This window comes from Leucopleurus acutus, assembly GCF_964270905.1.
Source record: "Leucopleurus acutus genome assembly, chromosome: 2".
Taxonomy (NCBI): Eukaryota; Metazoa; Chordata; class Mammalia; order Artiodactyla; family Delphinidae; genus Leucopleurus; species Leucopleurus acutus.
The window spans coordinates 161,654,374-161,676,817 of NC_139143.1; the positions used below are offsets into that span (position 1 = coordinate 161,654,374).

Here is a 22,444-nt window from a genome sequence, read left to right on the forward strand (position 1 = left end):
TTGTGCCTCTTGGCAGGTTCCCCCTTTTTCTCAAGGTATGCTTTCGCCTTAACCCATGTAAAGGCCCAATCTAATGTAGGTTCCCCTATTTTCTAATGTCCGCAGTTAATGCGAGTATGTGTGTTTCTTCTATTAACGTCAGACTGTCCCTCCAAACCTAGCTTCCTGGGACCTGAGCAGTGTGGGAGCCTGCGTGCCAGCCGGTGAGGGGGTGGGGCCGTAGGCGGGGCCCAGGTAACGGCTTCCGGCGGAAGAGCCGAGGAGCAAGATGGCTGCCACCAAATGGGTCCTGAACTAGGGTGAGCTGGCGTGGGGTTGAGGCGGGGCTCGGACTGAGTCCAAGTTGGGGGCCGTGTGGACTGGGTGCAGACCCAGGGCCCCAGGCGGCATGTGGCAGCCTGGGCCGGGGTCTCTTGTGGGGGTCTACCCCTCAGCTTGTGAGCATCTGTGACCTAATGGCTTTGCGGGCCCTAGCTCTGCCCAGACCCCTTTCCCCTCTGACCCTGGACCCTGGGAGGTAGTGAGATCTGTTATTGTGACCTCAGACCGCATCCCAAACTGTCATGCTCATTCATTCCCTAAATTCTGCAGCCCTGCCCCCTTAGGTAAAGGAACTCCAAGAATAATTGGGAAATTACGGAAATAGCCTTGCTACGCGGGTCGGTGAACTCTATGATGCTGTTGTATGGCAGTGTTAACAAGAGGCGGGTTGGGGGTTTTGGGAAATGACCACTCCATCCAGAGAGGTAAGGGCAAGCTTCCTGGAGGCACAGGGGCCAGAGATTTGAAAGATTAGGAGTTAAGCAGGTAGCTAAGCTGGAAGAGGCTGTTGCTTGAATGGAGAGCAGCGAGAGTGAAAGCCCAGAGGGGTGAAGCAGTCTAGCACTTGGGGCAAGTAATTTGCATTGGGGAAGCAAGGAGAGAAGAGGCTAGAGAGGTGGGTAGGGCTCAAGTTCTGAAAGTCTTACGTGCCATGCTAAGAATTTGGATTCTGTCCTGTGGTCATTGGTCAACTTTTGGAGACTATTTGGCAGGACAGTGATGTAATCAGATTTGCCCTTTCTTGGAGTCATTCTAGTGGCTGTGTAGAGAGAGAGAAACTGGAAGCAGTCAGCCCATTTACAATAACCAGGGGCTAGATGTAGGTCTGAAGAGGGATGGGGAGAGGAGTGTACCTCACAAGTCATTTGTATACCCAAAAGACTATAGGGACCCCTCCTTGCCCTCCCTGTGGCTGTCTTGCTGACAGGGTGTTACAGCAGCCGTACCAAGAGTGTGGGGGACATCGGTTCAGAAAGCACTTGGTGTCTTTGCAGGTGGGCTGGCAGAGGAGATGGATGGCAAAATTCTTCGTGCTGCTTTTATTCCTTCTGGAGACATCACAGATATTCAGATTCCACTGGATTATGAAACAGGTGTTTATTCAGTGTCACTCATATTCAGCTGCCTAATGCCAGGAAAAGAACTTGAGACATTTTAAGTCATGAGCATTCTGCGTATGGTTGGTATGTATTGAAGTTCAGGAGGATATCTCTCTAGGTCATTGTGACTGTGATCTTGGTGATGGAAATGTTCTGAGGACAGCAAGGCCACGATGGTGGGGTGGTTATGGGCTGAAATTTACAGAGATTGACAATTTGTTGGATTTGAGGAAAGGCTTTCTCTACCTTGGAATCATTTGGGGGCTTTGATTTCTGATCATTTAATATATAAACCATATAGTAAGAACCAGTGGTGGGGGAGGGGGTGTGGGATGAATTGGGAGATTGGGATTGACGTGTATACACTAATATGTATAAAATGGATAACTAATAAGAACCTGCTGTATAAAAAAATAAAATACAAAAAAAAAAGAAAAAAGAGCCAGTAGGAAGGTAATCTTAGAAAAATCTTAAAAGGTCTGGGTGTTGTATCACCCCACGTCCCTGTGGACCAGACCTCCCTTCTTGGCAGCTATGCTTTTATTTTTTTTTAATTTAATTTTATTTATTTATTTTTGGCTGCATTGGGTCTTCGTTGCTCCACACGGGCTTTCTCTAGTTGTGGCGAGCGGGGGCTCCTCTTTGTTTCAGTGCACAGGCTTCTAATTGCAGTAGCTTCTCTTGTTGCAGAGCACGGGCTCTAGGCGTGCGGGCTCCAGAGCGCAGGCTCAGTAGTTGTGGTGCACGGGCTTAGTTGTTTCGCAGCATGTGGGATCTTCCCGGACCAGGGCTCGAACCCATGTCCCTTGCATTGGCAGGCGGATTCTTTTTTTTTTTTTGTGGTACGCGGGCCTCTCACTGTTGTGGCCTCTCCGGTTGCGGAGCACAGGCTCCGGACGCGCAGGCTCAGCGGCCATGGCTCACAGGCCCAGCCGCTCCACGGCATGTGGGATCTTCCCGGACCAGGGCACGAACCCACGTCCCCTGCATCGGCAGGCAGACTCTCAACCACTGCGCCACCAGGGAAGCCCGGCAGGCGGATTCTTAACCACTGCGCCACCAGGAAAGCCTGGCAGCTATGCTTTTAAAAAGCAGAGGGCAGCGGACAAGCTTAGCCTCGGCAGGGGAGCCTTGGCCTCTGCTCACCAGGGTGAGTTGGTGTCACAGTTGACACTCAGTTGGTGTCACAGTTATATGCACGTTTCTATTTGATCCTTGGCTGTTATTTTCTAAGATAGGAGTTTTAGACCCAGCCTTGCCACTAACTTTGTGCGACACTTAAACTCTCTGAGCCTTCATTGCCTCAATGCTTAAATGAAAGGATAAGATTGGCTTTTTGGTCCTTCTACCTCTGAGTTATAGAAATGAGTAACTCCTATTGCTCTTGCTCTCCACCAACTAAATTAACTTTTTCCTGAGGCCAAGCACTGTGCTTTAATAGTCACCTAACCCGGTAGTGAAGTCAGTGCTCTGTATGCAGTTGATGCTCAGTTGGAATGAGTAATTGACAGATCGACAACTTTTTCTACTTTCTGTAAGTCTTGTAAACAAAGATTCCCAAAATGCTTGGAAAGTAACTTAAATCTTCCATTCTCTTAGTGGTAGAATTGAATACTACAAAATTTAAAAACTTAGTTCACTATTTAGTATGTTTGTTAAAACACACAAAATAACTTTAATATTTCTGGAAACATTGTTGAATAAACCAAGAAAAATGTAAAAATTAGATTTTTGCTTTTTGAATGGCATCTGGATATGGCGTATTTCCTCCTATTGCCCACATATTAACTACCCATTTCTGCTGTTATAGAAAAGCACCGAGGATTTGCTTTTGTTGAATCTGAGTTGGCAGAGGTAAGAAATTTTCCCTGGTTAGTATTTGACTAGTGTTGCTGTTGTCGTTGGTTACAAAAGGTGCCACTCTCCATTTGAGCGGATGTAGTAATTTTCTGGGGCTGCCATACAAATTACTACAAACTTTGTGGCTTAAAAAAACAGAAATTTATTTTCATAACTTGGAGTCTAGAAGTCTGAAATCAAGGTATTGGCAGGGCCGCGTCCCTCTGAGGAGTCTTTCCTTGACTCTTCCTAGCAATCCTTGGCATTTTTTTGGCTTATAACTGCATCACTTCAGTCTCTGCCCCCGTCTTCACATGGTCTTTTCCACTGCATGTATCTCTCTGTCTTCTCTTCTTATAAGGACACTAGTCATTGGAGTTATGGCCCACCCTAATTCATTATGACCTCATCTTAACTAATTTCATCTGCAAAGAGTATTTCTAAACAGGGTCACATCCTGAGGTTTGGATAGACCTGAAATTTGGGGGGACACTATTCAACCCTCTATAGTGGCTTGGTGGTGACAGTTGCCAAGAGACAGGAAGTTCTGGTTGAAGGAATGCGCACAAGCCCTGGTTCAGAGTTCCCTTCATGTAGTCAGAATGTGAAAGACAGGCCCTGCAGAGCCCTGAGCCTTCTGGCCTGGCACTGCTCTTTCCTATTTCCTGTGTGTATTCTGTGTCCATAACCTGAGCACCCATCTTTACACCACCAGCTCCAACAAGCAGTTAGTACATGCTCTTTGTTAAATACATACAATCTAGGCCGTAGGAAGGGAAGTAGCATCTTGTTTTTCCAAAGCTTGTGGTACTGAGTTTTAGTTTGCGTGCTAGCTACAAAGAGTTGAACTACACACATCAACTTTTTCCTTGTATTCTTTTGGCAGGATGCTGAAGCAACTATCAAAAACATGGGGGCTTTCCTGGTGGCGCAGTGGTTGAGAGTCCGCCTGCCGATGCAGGGGACACGGGTTCGTACCCCGGTCTGGGAAGATCCCACATGCCACGGAGCGGCTGGGCCCGTGAGCCATGGCCACTGAGCCTGAGCATCCGGAGCCTGTGCTCTGCAATGGAAGAGGCCACAACAGTGAGAGGCCCGCGTACCGCAAAAAAAAAAAAAAAAACAAAAACATGGTATGGGGCTTCCCTGGTGGCACAGTGATTGAGAGTCCGCCTGCCGATGCAGGGGAAACGGGTTCGTGCCCCGGTCCGGGAAGATCCTGCATGCCGCGGAGCGGCTGGGCCCGTGGGCCGTGGCCACTGAGCCTGCGCGTCCGGAGCCTGTGCTCTGCAATGGGAGAGGTCACAACAGTGAGAGGCCCGCGTACCACAAAAAAAAAAAAAAAAAAAAAAAACAAAACATGGTATGGCTGAGAATCTTGCTTTTCACTGAAGCTGTGTTTTGGTGCTACATGGGACCCTGATGCACATATTGTGTTTCCAGTTTCCACAGTTTCAAAGTTATAAAGGAAGCAGAAGTTGCCGTTATTTGAAAGTATTCACTAGGAACTGGCTGCTTATAAAATTAATTCTTATTCAGAAATCCTCCCCATTTAACATTTGTATAAATGTCAACCATCTTATTGGCCAATCTCTCCCTGACATTTTTGTATCTATGTCAGGAGTCAGCAAACTAAGTCTATGGGCCAAATCCATTCTGCAGGCTGTTTTTTTTCTTGTTTTTTTTTGTTTGTTTTTGTTTTTTGCGGTACGCGGGCCTCTCACTGTTGTGGCCTCTCCCGTTGTGGAGCACAGGCTCCGGATGCGCAGGCTCAGTGGCCATGGCTCACGGGCCCAGCCGCTCCGCGGCATGTGGGATCTTCCCGGACTGGGGCACGAACCCGTGTCCCCTGCATCGGCAGGCAGACTCTCAACCACTGTGCCACCAGGGAAGCCCTGCAGGCTGTTTTTTATATGGCCTATGAGTTAAATGGTTTTTATACTTTTAAGGGTCATAAAAAAAAAAAAAAAAGAAGAAGAAGAAGAAGAACATGCAGCAGAGACTGTATGTATCCCACAACGCCTAAAATATTTACTATCTAGCCCTTTATAGAAAGTTTGCCAACCTGTAGGCTAGGGCAATATACTGCAAATAGAGTGTAACTTGACTGCAAGGTTAAATGGTGAATCTTGTATAAGAGGCAGGATCTCATGAAGCGTATGGTAGGGATTGTGGAAAACTTCTCTAGTTGGCTCTAGTCAAAAATGTGAGGCTTTTTTGAGCCATTGAATAGTGATGCTCTCATAAAGTTAAACCAATTAACAACTGAGAAAGAGAAAACCCATAGAAGGATTATGACAGGTTGGGTACTTCAAAAGAAAAGGATTTGAATTCCTGTTGCTGAATTACCACAAATTTGGTGGCTTAAAAACAACACTAATGTGTTATCTTACAGTTCTGGAGGTCAGAAGTCCAAAGTGAGTCTCACTTTGGAGCTAAAATGAAGATTTCGGCAGAGTTGTGTTCCTTCTGGGGGCTATAGGGGAGAATGTTTCTTTGCCTTTTTCTCAGCTTCTAGAGAATGGCTATATTCCTTGACTCTTAGCCCCTTCTATCTTCAAGCTGGCAATGGCAGGGTGAGTTTTTTTCACAGCGCATCACTCTGAAACAGAGTCCTCTGTCTCCCTCTTCACATTTAGAGGATCCTTGTGATTACGTTGGGCCCATCTGAATAATCCAGGATAATATCCTTATTTTAAGGTCAGCTGACTAGCAACCTTAATTCCTTTTTGCCACGTAATATCACATATTCATAGGTTCTGGGGAGTAGGTGGACATCTTTGTTTGTTTGTTTAATATTTATTTACTTAGGCTGCACTGGGTCTTAGTTGCGGCACGCGGGATCTTCATTGAGACATGTTTAGTTGCAGCATGTGGGATCTTTAGTTGTGGCATGCGGACTTCTTAGTTGCGGCATGCATGTGGGATCTGGTTCCCTGACCAGGGGTCGAAGCCGGGCCCCCTGCATTGGGAGAGCAGAGTCTTACCCACTGGACCACCAGGGAAGTCCCTAGGTGGACATCTTTGGGCAGGCCATTAGTTTGCCTGGCATAAAAAACCCTTAAATGCTTTTGCCCTTGTTTAAAACCTTTGTGATCACTCTTCATGACTAAATGTGAAATAAGGATGTTATTTCATGCCATTATTCAGTTTTTTCTTAATCACTAGAAATAAAGTTAGTACTTTATTTGTCTGTTTCTAAGAACAAAGACATAGCTATAATTGTAACCTAAATCTTATTAAATTAAGGAATCCTTTTTTCTTTCTTTTTTTAGTTTTCATGAAAAGGCCCCAAACAAACCTTTTTTTTTTTTTCAAGTATTTTATAAATTTATTTATTTATTTTTGGCTGCATTGGGTCTTCGTTGTTGCGCGCTGGCCCTCTCTAGTTGTGGCGAGCAGGGGCTGCTCTTCGCTGTGGTGCCCGGGCTTCTCATTGCAGTGGCCTCTCTTGTTGTGGACCACAGGCTCTAAGCACTTGGGCTCAGTAGTTGTGGCTCGCGGGCTCTAGAGCGCAGGCTCAGCAGTTGTGGCGCACGGGCCTAGTTGCTCCGCGGCATGTGGGATCCTCCCAGACCAGGGCTCGAACCTGTGTCCCCTGCATTGGCAGGCAGATTCCTAACCACTGCACCATGAGGGAAGTCCCACAAACCTTTTTTAAAAAGCTGTCTACCCACCTTTTCCTGGTATCAGTTATTCTTGGATTTTGAAATATTCTTAAACATTATTCCATGTTACCATGTTCTCTGTCATTCTTTCATCAAACATGCCCCTCAACAGTTAGCAATACTATCATTTTCCAGTTCAGTACTGCTCTTGTCTTTTTAAGGTGGACTCAGGTATTTGGTAACTGCATTTACCCTTTTAATTTCAGAGTCCTGAGCTCAGATCCAAAGATTATGCCAGCAGACCTTTCTGTTGTTGGTGGTGAAATAGAGGAAGTGTGTGGTGGCTCAGGGGCTTTCTGTGGTTTTTATAAATTTATTTATTTAGGCTGTGTTGGGTCTTCATTTCTGTGTGAGGGCTTTCTCTAGTTGCGGCGAGTGGGGGCCACTCTTCATCGCGGTGCGTGGGCCTCTCATTGTCGCGGCCTCTCGTGTTGCAGAACACAAGCTCCAGACGCGCAGGCTCAGTAGCTGTGGCTCACGGGCCCAGTTGCTCCGTGGCATGTGGGATCTTCCCAGACCAGAGCTTGAACCCGTGTCCCCTACATTGGTAGGCAGATTCTCAACCACTGCGCCACCAGGGAAGCCCTCTGTGGTGAGCTTTGTGCTTAGCTGGCCATTGGGGGTTGCAGGCTCCCAACTTAGGACTAATCATGAGCAAGTCTCAGGCTTCTTAGAAGTAAATGGAAGGCTGCCAGGTCTTCTTTCAGCCTAACAAGGTTTAAGCAGCTGAGTTGTATTGCACCCTTTTCAGAATGAATCTGAAATGTTTGGGCGGACAATCCATGTCAGTTTGGCCAAAGCAGTGAGAATTAAGGAAGGCTTGTCCAGACCAGGTGAGTGGGGGCAACCACAGATACCCCATCACGTCCTCAACTGTGGCCTCTGTTGCATTTTTATCTCTGTCTTACTTCCTGCTGTGGGGTAATGTGTACATGAGTAGAGTGGTGTAGAGTAGAGAAGAGAATGCAGCACCTCCAAGGAAATAAAGAGTTTGAGTTTCTCAGAAAGCTGGAGGCCTTGTCCCCATGAAAGTGTTGCTTTGGGACATAGACATAGACTGTGCCCTTCCAGCCTTGACAAGGGCTGGGACTTCCCTTTTGACACGGCTGAGTCCTTCCTCCTTATTCTCACCCACCTGTGCTAAGAGCTGGACTTGAAGGCCTGACATTTCCCAGTGACAGCTTTCATTGCCCTGGGGGGTTCCTAAGATGTAACTTATTTTCTATGGCCTGTGAGAGCCACGTAGTGTGTCCATGTAGTGAGTCCACTTTATGCATCCACGTAGTGCTGACCAAAGCAGCAAAGACTTGGACGTGGCTAATGAGCAGTTGGCTGATAGCTTGAGTTTCTTAACATCTGTTTGATTCTTTCCTTTCATTTTTGTCAGATGATGACTGGTTGAAAATGTTTTCTAGGAAGACTCTTGAAGAGAGGAAAGAGGAAGAAGGGTCAGAGCCTCCCAAAGTGGAAACCCAGGAGGTGAGATTGCAGGCTGCGCTTCCAGAGAGGCTGGCACTCTGCACCCAGCACACTTCTGCTGTGGATGGTGTTGGGGGAATTGAATGGAGAAAGTGTGGGTGTCTTGTCCTTGTAGGGCACTGGGTGAGAAATGCCTTATGTGTGCTTGGTGTCGATTTGTGACGGCTGTTCAACGAGGGGGCATCTCAGATGACAGAGGACACCACCAGTACCCGTCATCCACCGACCTTGCCCGCTCCATCACTGAAGACTTTGGCTCCAGACTCCCTGTCTTCCTGCTCCTACCCTGATTCCACAGAGGCCCTTCCCCAGGCCCAGGGCTCCCCACGCCTGGGCGCTTTCTCCTGCTTCTGACACACACCTTGACCCTTGCTCCTCAGAATAATACAGGGGCTCCTCCCCTGTCCACCCTTTCCACAGTGGTGTTTCTCTGAGTTCCTTCCGTAGCGCTCGCCTCCTTTCTCCACAATGTCCTTGTGCATTTCAGCCACTTTTGTCCCTTGTCTGAGATTATCGCAGCCACTCAGGCAGGGTTCTGGTGATTTCTTTATCTCTAGTCCTAGCCCTGACCTCTCTCCTGGGTTTCACATACTTCTGCCTGAATGTCTCACAGTCACCATAAATAAACAAAGCACATCCCAGGTGGATTTCCTCTTTCCTTTCACTCTGGTCTCCCTGAGTGCCTGATTTTAGCTAATTTTGCTGCCTTCTGGTCACTCAAACCAGAAGCTTCAGTTTATTTTAATTCACACATGATGCGTTGCCATATTCTGCTTATTTTAGCTTTTAAGTCTTCCTGACTCTTGCCTCTCCTGTTTGTTCCTACTACATTATCTTGGTTTAGCCTCCATCTTCTGTCCTGTGAATAATGATAGTAGCTTCCTAACTGGTCTCTGTCGCAGGCCTGCTTCCTCCTGATCTGAGTAGCCAGGAGGAGCTTTCTGAAGGATGGATCTGAGGATAATTGCTCTCCACAAGCATTTTAAGGACCTCCCTCATGTATAGGATTGAGTCTGGGCTACATCAGAGGCACAGAAGGGCTCTCCATGTTCTGACCCTGCTCATCTCTTTATATTGTAGCCCCATTTTACATTCTAGGAAACAAGAGACTATAGTTACCTATAAATCTGTAGTTATCTACAAATTTATAGTTACCTACAAATCTCATGTGTTGTTTTGTTTTTTTAAATTGGGCCACGCTGCGTGGCTTGCGGGATCTTAGTTCCCAGACCAGGGACTGAGCCTGCTCCCTCGACACTGAAAGCGCGGCATCCTAACCACTGGACCGCCAGGGAGTTTCCGAATCTCTTGTGTTTTTGCATAAGCAGTTCCTTTGCCTAAAATGACCTTTCCAACATAATCTGGCTAATTCCTACTCACCTTTCATCCCTCCCTTCTGGGCTTGCATGGCCTCTGGGCTTCCATGGGACCCACTATCCTAGCATTTACTGCATTGTTTTGACATTACTTATTTAACGTATTTTATTTTATTTTATTATTATTATTTTTAAACAGAGAACAGGAGTATTTATTTATTTTAAAAATTATTTATTTTTTTTTGTCTGTGTTGGGTCTTCGTTTCTGTGAGAGGGCTTTCTCTGGTTGTGGCAAGCGAGGGCCACTCTTCATCACGGTGCGTGGGCCTCTCACTATCACGGCCTCTCTTGTTGCGGAGCACAGGCTCCAGACACACAGGCTCAGTAGTTGTGGCTCACGGGCCTAGTTGCTCCGTGACATGTGGGATCCTCCCAGACCAGGGCTTGAACCCGTGTCCCCTACATTAGCAGGCAGATTCTCAACCACCGCGCCACCAGGGAAGCCCTATTTAACGTATTTTAAATATTGCTTACTCTTTGCCGGGCACTAATGGCTTTACAAATATTTAATCCTATTGGCAGTCCTTTGAGGTAAGTACTATTATTATTCCCAAGTCTAGGTGACGAAACTAGGGCACAGTGAGGTCGAATAACTTGTGGACGTTACATAGCTCAGAAGTGGTGGGGCTGAGGTTTGAACCAAGGCTGTGGGGCTCTAGGATCTGTGTGCCTCTCACAGTTGTGGCTGCCCCTCCCTCACTGAGTAGCCAGTCCTTCAAGGGCAGAAGCCCTATCTTATTTAATAACCTAGGGATTGGCCTGAGAGCTTATACCTACGTGTTGACCTAATCCACACTACAAAGAGGTCAGACAGAGACAGTAGAGTTTTCTCTGTCAAACAGGTGGGAAGGTTTCTATTGAATGTTTTATCGTCTAATTAGCCTTGTCCATTTGGAGCACTAAGCAAGGCCCAACTTCCTCCACTGTCTCCTTTCTGAGCACTTCGGCCCTCCTTGCTTCCACTGCAGCCAGCCTGTGGATATGCAGCGCTAAGCACAGAGGAAGGGGGTGGTGTTGCAGAAGTGGGTCCGTTTAACTGACTAAGGTGGTTGGGCTTGAACTGGAAGTTGAAGTTGTTGAGAGTTTTGTGTTTTGAGCCAGAAAAGCGTTGTTCTGTGACTGCAGGGGAGAGTGAAGGCGAAGCGAGCTGACGTGTCTGAGGGAGTGAGATGAGATAAAATGCCTGAGGGGTGGGGCTCCGGGTAGACAGTGCTGAGGTCTCCTGTCACTGGGTGTCCGGCTGGGGGCCGTGGCCATGGCCTCCACCTTCTGCAGCCCCATCAGGGCCCAAGGCCTTTCCTGTCGGTGCCTTGCTCAGCCCGTTCACTGCAGTGGGTTCTGGGGTGTCTTCAGAAGAACACTCGCTCTCCTAGTCGGGGAGTCAGGCTGTTCTCTCTAACCTGGCCATTTCTCCTGCATCTAGGGAGAGCCCGCTGTAAAAAAGGCCCAATTAAACCCTCAGGTGTACATGGACATCAAGATTGGGAACAAGCCAGCCGGCCGCATCCAGATGCTCCTGCGTTCAGACGTCGTTCCCATGACAGCAGGTGAGCAGGACTCCGGTCAGGATGGCCGGGAAGCTAGTGGCTGAGGAAGCTGCCTGGACTCCTGGGCCCTTGACTATTTCTACCTGAGTCTATCTCAGGCATCTTAGATCTCAGCATCTAGTGACAAATGAGGCAGAACAGGCTTTTCTTTCTTTTTTTTGCCACGCCACATGGCTTGTGGGATCTTAGTTCCCTGACCAGGGATTGGACGTGTGCCCCCTGCAGTGGAAGCATGGAGTCCTAACCACTGGACCGCCAGGGAACTCCCAGAACAGGCATTTTTGAAATTCCATAAAGGCTTAGGACTGTTAGAAAGAGTAAGCAGTTGAAAGTTTTGTGATTTGTTTTAATTACTCTCCCATTTGATTTTATTGGGGTTTTTAAAAATAATTTTGTTTTGATATATTTTCAAACTTACAGATAGAATAAGAATTCTATACGAATAGTACAAAGAACTCTCATGTATCCTTTAACTGTTGATTAATTTACTTTTTTGTCCTTACGCTTTATCATTTTGTTTATATACATACATACATACGTATATTTTTTTTACCCCCATACTAGTTGAGAAGAAGTTGAAGACATACATCATTCTTCAGAATTTCCTAAGAACAAGAATATTCTCTTACATAATCATAGTACAGCTATCAAAATCAGGAAATTTAACATCAGTATAACACTATTAACTAATCTTCAGGTCATTTTCAAATTTCATCACTTATCCCAATATTGTTCTTTATAGTAATGTTAACAATTTCTGTTCCTTGACAAGGAGTCACACATTGCATTTAGTGTGGGGGGGGTCTCTTTAGTCTCCTTTTATTTCTAACAGTTTCTCAGTTTTTTATTGTCTTTCTTGATCTTGACATCTTTGAAGAGACAGGCCAGTTGTTTCTAAGATTGTTTCTCGGTCTGTCTTTGCCTGGTACTTCCGCATGATTAGATTTAGATTATGTGTTTCGGCAGGAATACCTCAGAAGAACGTTGTTCCCTTGTTAGTGCATCATATGAGGAAGTACTCGAGGTCAGTTCCAATGTTTGTGATGTTAACTTTGACCACTTGGTTAAGGAGATCTCTGCCAGGTTTCCCCCCTGGAAGGTTACAATTTTTAAGTTATAAATTAAAAGCTAAAATTTTTCTCCTCACTATCTCCAGCCCATCTCACAGAGGTAACTACTATTGACAGTTGTTGTACGTTGCCTATTTCCTTAAATATTCAAAATTATTCTTTTTACCCATGATCCTGTTTTTGTTTGTTTCAATCTAGCTTTTTTTTTTAATGCTTGTCAAAGTCATAATTGCATACAGTTTAAGGAAAATTGTTCTCTGGAGTTTGTTGCAAGCATGACATTCTTCTGCCCCACCGTCATTTTCCTGCCCTGCCAGAGGCAGCCTTCTTCGCCTTTAGGTGAGCATTTTGACTTTTCTTGCTCTGTCTCTGAAAAATATATTCATGTCGCTGCTACTTGATTTTTCTCAGTTTTTGGCTGTTACAGGTCAGTTTTTCTGGGAAACAGACTCATGGAGAGGTGGACGCAGGAAGTTTATTGGGGAGTGATCTCAGGAACAACTTCTGTAAGAGAATGAGTGGAGTAGATGGGGCAAAAATAGAGTAATTGACCAGCCTTGCAGTCACACAGAGACCTCAGCTGATCCCATGGGGAGTTTGGGAGCTTGGATATCCCTCCAGAATGTCCAGCTCTGAATTTTAGGCCAGGGGGCCAGGCTTTTGTACCCCCATATGGACCAGTCATGAATTCTGGCTGATTCCCAGGAGTGGTGAGGCAGCTCTCTCTGGCCAAAGGCATTTCCTGGATGGGACCCATCCTGGGGCTGGTAGCATCCAACACTCCTGGGAGGTGAGGGGGTGAGGGAATGCAGGTCTTGGTCTTGGAGAGGATCTGTGGGCTTAACCGCAGCATCCATTGCAGTCCACCCATCTCGCAACTCAGATCCGCTTACTTCACCTGGGAACGGCTCCTCCAGGACTCTGGTTGGTCTCTTTTTCTGGGGAAATTTCTAGAGGAATGTTAATGGAACTATAATCCCATTGCTGCTCTTGGTCTCAGAACCACAAACGATACTTGTCATCTCCCTCCTCTACTTTATTCCAGATTCCTCTCACCCTCACCTCAGCTGGCTTCTCTGCTTGTCTACATGGCTTACCTGATGAGGTGAGCTAGACCTTTATCCAAGGGGATTTGAGCTCCTGGTCATTGTGCCCTTCCCAGGCCATGGCTGCCCATCAAGATTGGGCAGGGGAGTACAAGAGAGGTCCCATGGGTCCCCCAAACATATTCTGACCAGACCTGTTGTGTAACAGCAGACCTACCTCCTAAAGACCAAGGTCAAGAATCTCGCCAAGATGATGACTCCTTTTCTTACCTGCTTGTCACCTGGCACAAGGAGCCTGAAGTGATCACCCAGTGGCATAGCTTAAAGTGTAATGGGAGTCTGGTTGTCTCCACTGGTGAAGGTGTGCCCACTAGGAACCAGGACCTCTAGACCCACAGAGGCTTGAGTTGCAGGGATGGAAAGTAACAGGAGTGATGGTAACCAGGACCACTCCAGCTTCTACTTCTTGGTTCCTGGACCCCCAGGGACATAGCACTCGCTAATGAGCACTGATTTAGGGCTGTCCTTACAGGAAATCTTTTTTTTTTTTTTTTTTGGCCGAGCCATTCAGCATGCAGGATCTTAGTTCCCCGACCAGGGATCAAACCTGTGCCCCCTGCACTGGAAGCACGGAGTGTTAACCACTGGACCGCCAGGGAAGTCCCCAGGATATCATTTCTGATATCCTAATACCGTCCTTCATAGAAACCTTTCTCCCCCTAATCTAGAATCATGCACTGTGTTTGTTGTGTCGGTTTAATCTCCTTTAATCTGGAACTGTTCCTCAGCCTTTGTCTTTTATGACATTGTCATTTTTGAAGACTCCAGGCCAGTTGTTTTATAGAATGTTCCTCATTTGAGTTTGTTTCCTCATTAGATTCAGGTTATTTTTGGTATTCTTTGCAGTACTCCAGAAGTGGCATGTCTGTCTCCCTGTCACTAATGTCGATTTTTCCATTACTGGTGAGGGTTACTTGGTTAAGGTTGTGTCTGCCAGTTTTTCCCACTCACAAGGTACTTTTATTCCCCTTTGTAATTGATAAGTGATTTTTAAGGAGACACTTTAAGACTTTTTACCTTGTGATTTTTGGTATTCTGGTTTTGATTCTAGACTAAGTCAATTATTACCGTGATGGTAATTTTCTAATTATTGCTCCCTCTGTATTAAAAACATTAGCATTTCTACAGTTATTCTAATTAGCCATCTGCTATGAATAAGAGCTTTCTCTTCTTCCTTCCCCTTTATTTGTTTTGCGTTAGTAGGTCCGTGTGTTAGTGTGCACTCATGAGTCTTTTTATTCATGTTCTACCCCATTACACTCACTCACTTGTCAGTTGCTCAGACTGTCCTAAGTTTGGCCATCAGGAGCCCCCTCAAGTCTGCTCCTATATCATATCCATTTGACGCTCATTTTTTGAGCATTTCCTTACTTTCTGGTACGATAAAAAGATCTGGGCTTATCTGGTACTGTCTCTGCTCTGACCCTGGAATCAGCCATTTCTCCAAGAAGCTCCTGTTCCTTTTAGTAGGAAATAATAATTAGAAATCAAGATCTGGATCCTGAGTAGGTACACTGCTTCTGGGGTGTCACTGAGCCTAGGCCCTTTCAGCCTTTCAGTAGGAAGTGTGTGTGTGTGTGTGTGTGTGTATGTATATCTTTAAGTCATGAATTCATACTGATACTCTAATTTCTGTCTAATACTACATATTTATATCACCTTTCTCCCACAGCGAGAGCCTTGGCTCCCAATAACATCAGTATATTCACATACTATTCAATCCTACAGTACAAAATAGTTTCAGAATTGCTACATTTGTACCACTACCAACAAACAGTTTTTTTGCAGTTCTTTTTCTTCAGTCTGTAAAGGGTCCAAATACTGTGTTCAAAGAGTTCTTAGATTCCTTTCTTCTGTATGGCTAAGTTATCCATTTAACTTAAGTTCTCACTTGTTTCTCTTTGTGTTCCGTTTTAGGGGTTCCACCCCCACCCCCGGCCTTATTGATTTAGTTTTATTTTTTGAATAAACACTGACAGGCTTCAGAAATCAAAACTATACCAAGAGGCACACATGGAGTTGTGTCACTCCCTCCCACTCCCTCTGCCCCTATTCCCACCCACCTTCTATGAGTAACCAATTTCATTAGTTCCTGGTTGATCCTCCTTTTGTTTCCTTTTGCAAAAATGAACAGATATAGGAGTATTTCCTTATTTCCTTCCTTCTTTCACAGCATGTAGCATATTGTGTATTCTCTTTTGCACTTTGCTTTTTTCACTAAACAGCATATCCTGGAAATCACTCAGTTCACAGAGATCTCCTATTCTTGTTCATAATACTTCACAAGGTGGACATACCATAGTTTATTCAACAAGATTCTGGTGCTTGGGCATTTAGGTTGTTTGCATTATACTGCGGTTACAGATAATGTGTCTGTGGATTTCATATCGTTGGAGGTGTATCTTCAGGGTCATTCCTAAAAGTAGGGTTACTGGGTCAAAGGGTAAATGCACAAGTAGTTTTGTTAGATATTGCCAAATTCTCCTACAAAGAGGTACCATTTTGCATTCCCTCTAGTAATGTGTGGGAATACCTGTTTCCCTGGCTTCACTCACAGATTGTGTTTTTAAGTTTTTGAATTTTGGCTAGTCTGATAGGCAAGAAATGGTGTCTCAAAGTATTGATAGTTTTAATTTATGTTTTTCTTATTATGGTTGTCAAAGAATATCTTTTTATATATTTAATGACTTATAACAAAAACTGTCCCCCCAAAATGATTTTTTTATGTCTTCTGTCACTTTTTCTGTTAAGTTTGATCTTGTTTTTCCTTCCACTTTTTAAGAATTCCTCATATATGGGGATATTAGATTTTCTGTGATATACGTTGCCAATGAATATTTCTCCCAGTTTGTCATTTTTTGTTGTTGTTTTTACTTTGTTTATAGTTTTCTTGCCATGCAAAAGTTGTTGAATTTTTTTTTTTAATTGCCCCTGCGTTTTGAGTGATAGTTGGAAAGTCCTTCCTTACACCCAGGTTATAGAAGAATCCAACCCACGTTGTCCTCTAGTACCGATAATTAATTTTTTCTTTACATTTAGATATCTGATCCATTTGGAGTTTATTCTTGCAGTGAGGTAAGTTGTAAATCCAGCTTCACCTTTTTTCAAATGTTTGTTCATATGTCCCAGCACCATTTTAGAAAATGTCCATTTTTGCCCCAACGATTTTAAGATGACAACTTTTATGAAATACTGAATTATATGTACCTTGGTCTGTTTCTGGACTGTCTGTTCTATTCCCCTGGTCTGTTCAGTCTCTTTGTGTGCTACACCACTAGTAAACGTTTACTTCAAGTGAAGGTAATATACTTTCTCAGATTCTGAGAGCTGGAGGTTTAACTCTCCAGTTAGATATTTTTAACCCCAGCACCTTTTCCTTTCTCGGCCCCAGAGAATTTCCGCTGCCTGTGCACCCATGAGAAGGGCTTTGGCTTCAAGGGCAGCAGCTTCCACCGCATCATCCCCCAGGTCATGTGCCAGGGCGGCGATTTCACCAACCACAGCAGCACCAGGGGCAAGTCTATCTATGGGAAAGTTTGATGATGAAAACTTCATCCTCAAACACATGGGACCAGGTGGGACCCCATCGGTGGGTGGTGATCGGCGGGCCGGGCTGGGGCCAGGTGACTGTGCGGGGGGAGTGATGGGCTGTGGTTCTGGTCTCCAGACTGCCACCCAGTGAACGGAGGAGAGGCATTCAGCCTGACTAGAGCTTTAGGCTTCTAAAGGTTTTTTTGTTTTTTATTTTGACTTACTCAAGTTCATGCTTGCCTCCTTTTAAGAGGAAAAGGCATATAGCCTGGTCCTGCTGCTACAATGATGTGTTGTTACTGTTTTTGTAACTTTTTATTTTATATAATTTCAAGTTTACCAAAAATTTACCAGAACAGAACAAGGAGCCCCTGCCTGTAAACCTTTATATGCCGTTCACCCACATCACCAGTTGTTTGCTGGTGACCATCATTCCCCACTTATTCTAGTCTCTTTCTGTATATATTTATAGACAATGTCTATTTGGGAGCAGCCATTTGAGAGTAAGTCAGAGACCTCACACACTTTCACCACTAAATACCTCATTGTGTTATTTCCTAAGAACAAGGGCATTTTTAGTATTACCACAATATATAGTTATCAAAAGCAGAAAATTAACACTGATACAATACTGTCACCTACAGTGCATATTCAGGTTTCATCGTGGTCACAGTAATGTCCTTTCTGAGATATTTATAGTTGAAATGAATCATCTGCTCACACAGTCGTGGTCCAACCCCTCCCCTCCCCCACCCCCAAAACACTGACGTTTGTTTGCGTCTGCCTCCTCATTTCCCGGGCTCCGTCACCAGCTGTGCTTCCCTCACTCTTGCCTTCCAGCTACACTGCCTTTTGCTTGCTCTCTCCTGCTCGCCTGGTACAAAACTCCCATGTGCCCACGCACCGGGTCCCCTTCAGGTTGAGGAGCACAGCCCAGCAGTCCTCGCAGATCGCTGATTGATCCTCATCCGCAGTCTGAGAAGAAAACACTCCTTTTCCTCGATCCTCAGATCTCCAGCGTTGCCCCCTCCACTCTCCCTCCCAGCTAATGATCTTGCTTCTTGTCTCACTGAGCAGTAGGAACAATGAGAAAGATCTGCTGTCCTCTCTTCTCAGTTCCCATCAGACCCTGGGTCCTCCCCTCCCTTTACTGCCTCCTCCAGTCCCCCTCATGCTGCAGTGCTGCCAGCCTTTAAAGAAATAAAATAACTCTCCCTCGACCCTGTGTTCCCCCTCCAGCTGCCACATTAATTCTCTGGTCCCTTTTTAGCAAAACTTCTTAAGAGTTGTGTAAGCTCATGGCTTCTGTTTCTTTCCTCAGCCCCCTCCAGTGAGACTTCCTTCCCCACCACGCCTTGCTCTTGTTGAATATGCCAACAGCCTCCATCTTGCCAGCAGCCAAGCCTCGGCCCTCTTTTTCCACCTCTCAGTAGCACTTGATACTATGAATCACGCCCTTCCTGAACCCCTTTCTTCACTTGCTGGCAGAACACCTCATCTTCCGTTCTCTTTGTGCCTCATAGGCTGCTCGTCTTCAGTCCCCTTTCCTTTCTCCTCCTCCCCACCTCCAAGTTGCTAGAGGGACTCAAAGCTCAGCCCTGGTTTTTCTTCTCTGTCTACACTTACTCTTTACTTAACGGTTCTCGTGCCCACCTCTAAGAACTGATACTTCACTATATGCTGAAATGAAAGTCACAGCTAATATATCCTGCCAATACCTAATTTTTAAAAAGTAGTATTATAACATAAAGGAAAGTAATTTAGAATAAAATAATATGCATTTTGGTATTTAGATGCTTGGACACAACTGCATGTATGCAATATTTAAACACATGAACTTCTGCCTGGAGCAGGTTAGCAACATGGACTGACTGACACTGGCATGTCATGTCACCAGAGTCACGGCAACATGATTTTCTGAAACAGTGAAAATCTCTTGGTAATATTCTGAACAAAAAAAATGTGACTATTCCCTCAGTTTATGTGATAGGTCCATTTCTGAAAAAATTCTACATAATAAATCTTTGGATTTACATGTAAAATGGAGTTAGGTTCTAGGCTTAGATCATCATAAACAGATATTTGTCATCTGCATGAATGTTTGTCTGGGCACTGAAAGTCTAAGAGGATTTAGAATAATTCTTCATTAGGTGGGACATTGCAGGACATGCCTGCTTCCTCCCCAGTATTACTGACAACCAAAACCATGCCTTGAACTTTCCAAATAGCCTCGAGGGGGCAGCATTACCCTATTTAGAGTCACTGCCCTAGACAATCCTGTCCCGTCCCGGGGCTTTCCCTCATGTCTGCTGAATTTATCTCACCCCCGTGTATGTCTCGCTGCTGCTCTCCCGCTGTCTTCCCTGGACATCCCAGCGGGGTCACAGACCTCACGTGCCCAAGCAGCTCTTGCTCTTCACCCCCGAGCGCTCCCTCCTCAACTCCCCTGTTTCAGCCACCATCTACCCGGCTGCTTGGTCAGAAGCTTAGGACTCATCCTTGCCCCCCTCCTCTGTTGCCTGGATGGCAGGTCCATCTGTCTTCAGTTCACCTCCTGGTGCAGCTGCTCTTCACCTTCCTCTACCACCACCAGCGTCCCCGAGCTCGTCTCCCTCCTTCCACTCTTGCCTCTTCCCCCGCAGAGTCTAATCTCTGCAAGGTGGTCAGAGCAGTCCTTTTAAGAGTAACCCTCATCACATTGCTCTCCTGCTGACAGCCCCCCCGTGGCGCATCTCGTGTAGCATCTGGTCCTACAGGCCGGTTGCCCTGCGTCCTGGCCCCTCTCCAAGCTCATGGACTGTGCTGCTCACCCTCTCTGCCCCCACTGCAGTCTGGCTGTTCCTCAGACACCCAGAGCTCACTCCCCACAGGGCCGTGGCAGGTGCTGGCTCCTCTCCTGGAGGCTTCCTCCTCCAGCACCCACAGGCTTCACCCCTCATGTCCTCTGGGCATCGCCCACAGGTCGTCTAGCCCAAGAAGCCTGCCCTTGCCTCTCTAAAATGGGCTTTCCTACCATCTTGCTCTTCTTTTTAATCAGCTTCATTTTTCTTCACGCACTGGTTACCTGAAATCATATTATAAATTTACTCTTTTACTTAAGTATTGTCTTATTTCTCCTGAGAATGTCAGCCTCATGAGGGCGGGACTTAGTCTTTCTTGTTCACCATTGTATTCTGGAGCAGTGTCTGACACATAGTAAACCTGCGGCAAATATTTAAATATTTAAAATAGATATTCACAGGGCCAGTCCATTATGTGTCAGGCACCCTGATCAACTCCGGCCTGAAAGCAGAGTGGGACTCAGTCCCCATTTGAAGGGAGCACACGTTTTAGAGGCCCAGCCACAAGGGGTGGAGTTTCTTATTGCCACAGATGAACTGCAGCTCCTCATGCTACACTCCATCAGCCCCTGCCAAACCTGGGCCTTTTAGACTAAACTCGGACGTCACTTCCTCCAGAAAGCCTTCTGTGATACTGTCACCAGTGTGTGTGTGTCTGTCTGAGGTGACTGTCTTTTGTGCTCTCATTCACTGAGCAAACATCTCTGCCACTAGGCTTCACTATTTCAGAGCATAATTATCTTTATTTTTTAACAGTTTCACTGAGATAGAATTCACATACCATTCAGTTCACCCATTTAAAGTATACATTTCGGGACTTCCCTGGCGGTCCAGTGGTTAAAGACTCCGCGCTCCCAATGCAGGGTGTGTGAGTTCGATCCCTGGTTGGAGAACTAAGATCCCGCATGCTGCATGGTGTGGCCAAAAAATAAAAATAAAGTGTACATTTCAGTGGTTTCTAATGAATTCACACAGTCATGTAGCCATCGCCACATGTAATTTTAGAATGTTTTCATCACCTCCGAAAACATTAGCACTCTTTAGCAGTCATTCCCTGATCCCCGTGTCCCCCAGCCCTAGGCAAACACTGATCTTCTTTGTGGATTTGCCTATGATGGGCATTTCAGGTAAACAGAATCATAAAATTGTAGGCTTTTGTGACTGGCTTCTTTCATTTAGCATAATGTTTTAAAAAATGTTCATCTACAATATAGTGTGTATCAGTATTTCATTCTTTTTTTCTTGCCAATTAATATTCCACTTATGGGTATACCACAGTGTATTCATAAGTTGATGGACATTTGGGTTGTTTCTAATTTTTGGCTATTATGATGCTGCTGTGAACATTCATATATAGGTTTTTGTGTGGGCATGTGTATTTATTTCTCTTAAGTATATACCTAGAATTGGAAAACTATGTGTTTTTTTGTAGATATCCTTTATCAGATTAAGGAAGTTCCCTTTTATTCCTCGTTTGTTGGGTGTTCTTATCATGAAAAGGTGTTGGATTTTTTTCCTGCGTCTATTGAGATTATTACGTGGGTTTTGTTCTTTATTCTATTGATACGGTTTATTACATTGGTTTCTGGATATTAAACCAAGCTTGCATTCCTGAGATGAATCAATATTTAACTTGTGAGTGACTCTTTTCCGCTAGACTATGGGCTCCACCAGGCCTGGGACCAGTGTCCCCAGGGTTCAACAGGTGCCTGGTTATGAAGTAATAAGTATTTGTTGAATGAATTAATGAAAGGACAAACTAGTATAAAATGATTGAAACAACCATGCTTAGCGTTTCATTGACTATCAGTTGAGTGGAAGACAAGGCATCCAAGACTCTGTACATCCCAGAGTCTGAGCCTGCCTGTCTGAAAGGCTGACAGCAGTGTGCACAGACATCCTCTGAGGGCCAGACATCCCAGCAGCATTTACGCTCCTCCCTCTACTACCAGACGTCCTGAGGGCTGGGAGCAGGGTGGAGGAGGTCGATGTGGTCGTTCTCTCCCCCAGGCCTGCTCTCCATGGCCAACTCTGGCCCAAACACCAATGGCTCCCAGTTCTTCCTGACGTGATAAGACGGATTGGCTGGATGGCAAGCACGTGGTATTTGGGGAGATCACGGAAGGCCTGGACGTCTTGCGGCAGATTGAGGTGGGCAGCCGCCCGGGCCCCCCGACACACAGCCGTGTGGGAGGGCAGGAGCGGGGGCTCCGGGGCCTGGAGAGAGAGGCCACGGCTGCTGCTGCTGGAGGGGGTGGGGGCAGGGGGCGGGGTGGGGCGGGTATCCTGAGCTGCCCTTTCCTCTCCACCCTCCCTCCCTCCCCTGATTCCTCCTCTTCTGTTTTGCCTGCAAAGGCCCAGGGCAGCAAGGACGGGAAACCCAAGCAGAAGGTCATCATCTCCGACTGTGGGGAGTACGTGTGAGAGGGCAGCTGTCGGCCCAGGGAACCGGCAGGCAAGGTGTCCCGTTTGCAGCAAGCAGGGCTTTGTGTCCTGGCCCTTCCTTGGGGTCAGCGTGGGGCAGCTCCTCTGCAGGCACGGCCTGGGCCGCCTCTGGCTCTTCCCCA

At 46.0% G+C, this 22,444-nt stretch overlaps 1 pseudogene across 1 annotated transcript; it reads left to right on the plus strand.

The window, feature by feature from the left end:
• The first annotated feature begins 388 nt into the window (after positions 1–388).
• LOC309974865 (peptidyl-prolyl cis-trans isomerase E-like) lies at positions 389–22,301 on the plus strand (annotated as a pseudogene). The gene is made up of 10 exons: positions 389–437; positions 1,317–1,415; positions 3,232–3,275; positions 4,147–4,173; positions 7,680–7,761; positions 8,316–8,407; positions 11,207–11,330; positions 16,898–17,081; positions 21,888–22,028; positions 22,233–22,301. The product of its transcript is annotated as a peptidyl-prolyl cis-trans isomerase E-like (transcript).
• Positions 22,302–22,444: the final 143 nt, after the last annotated feature.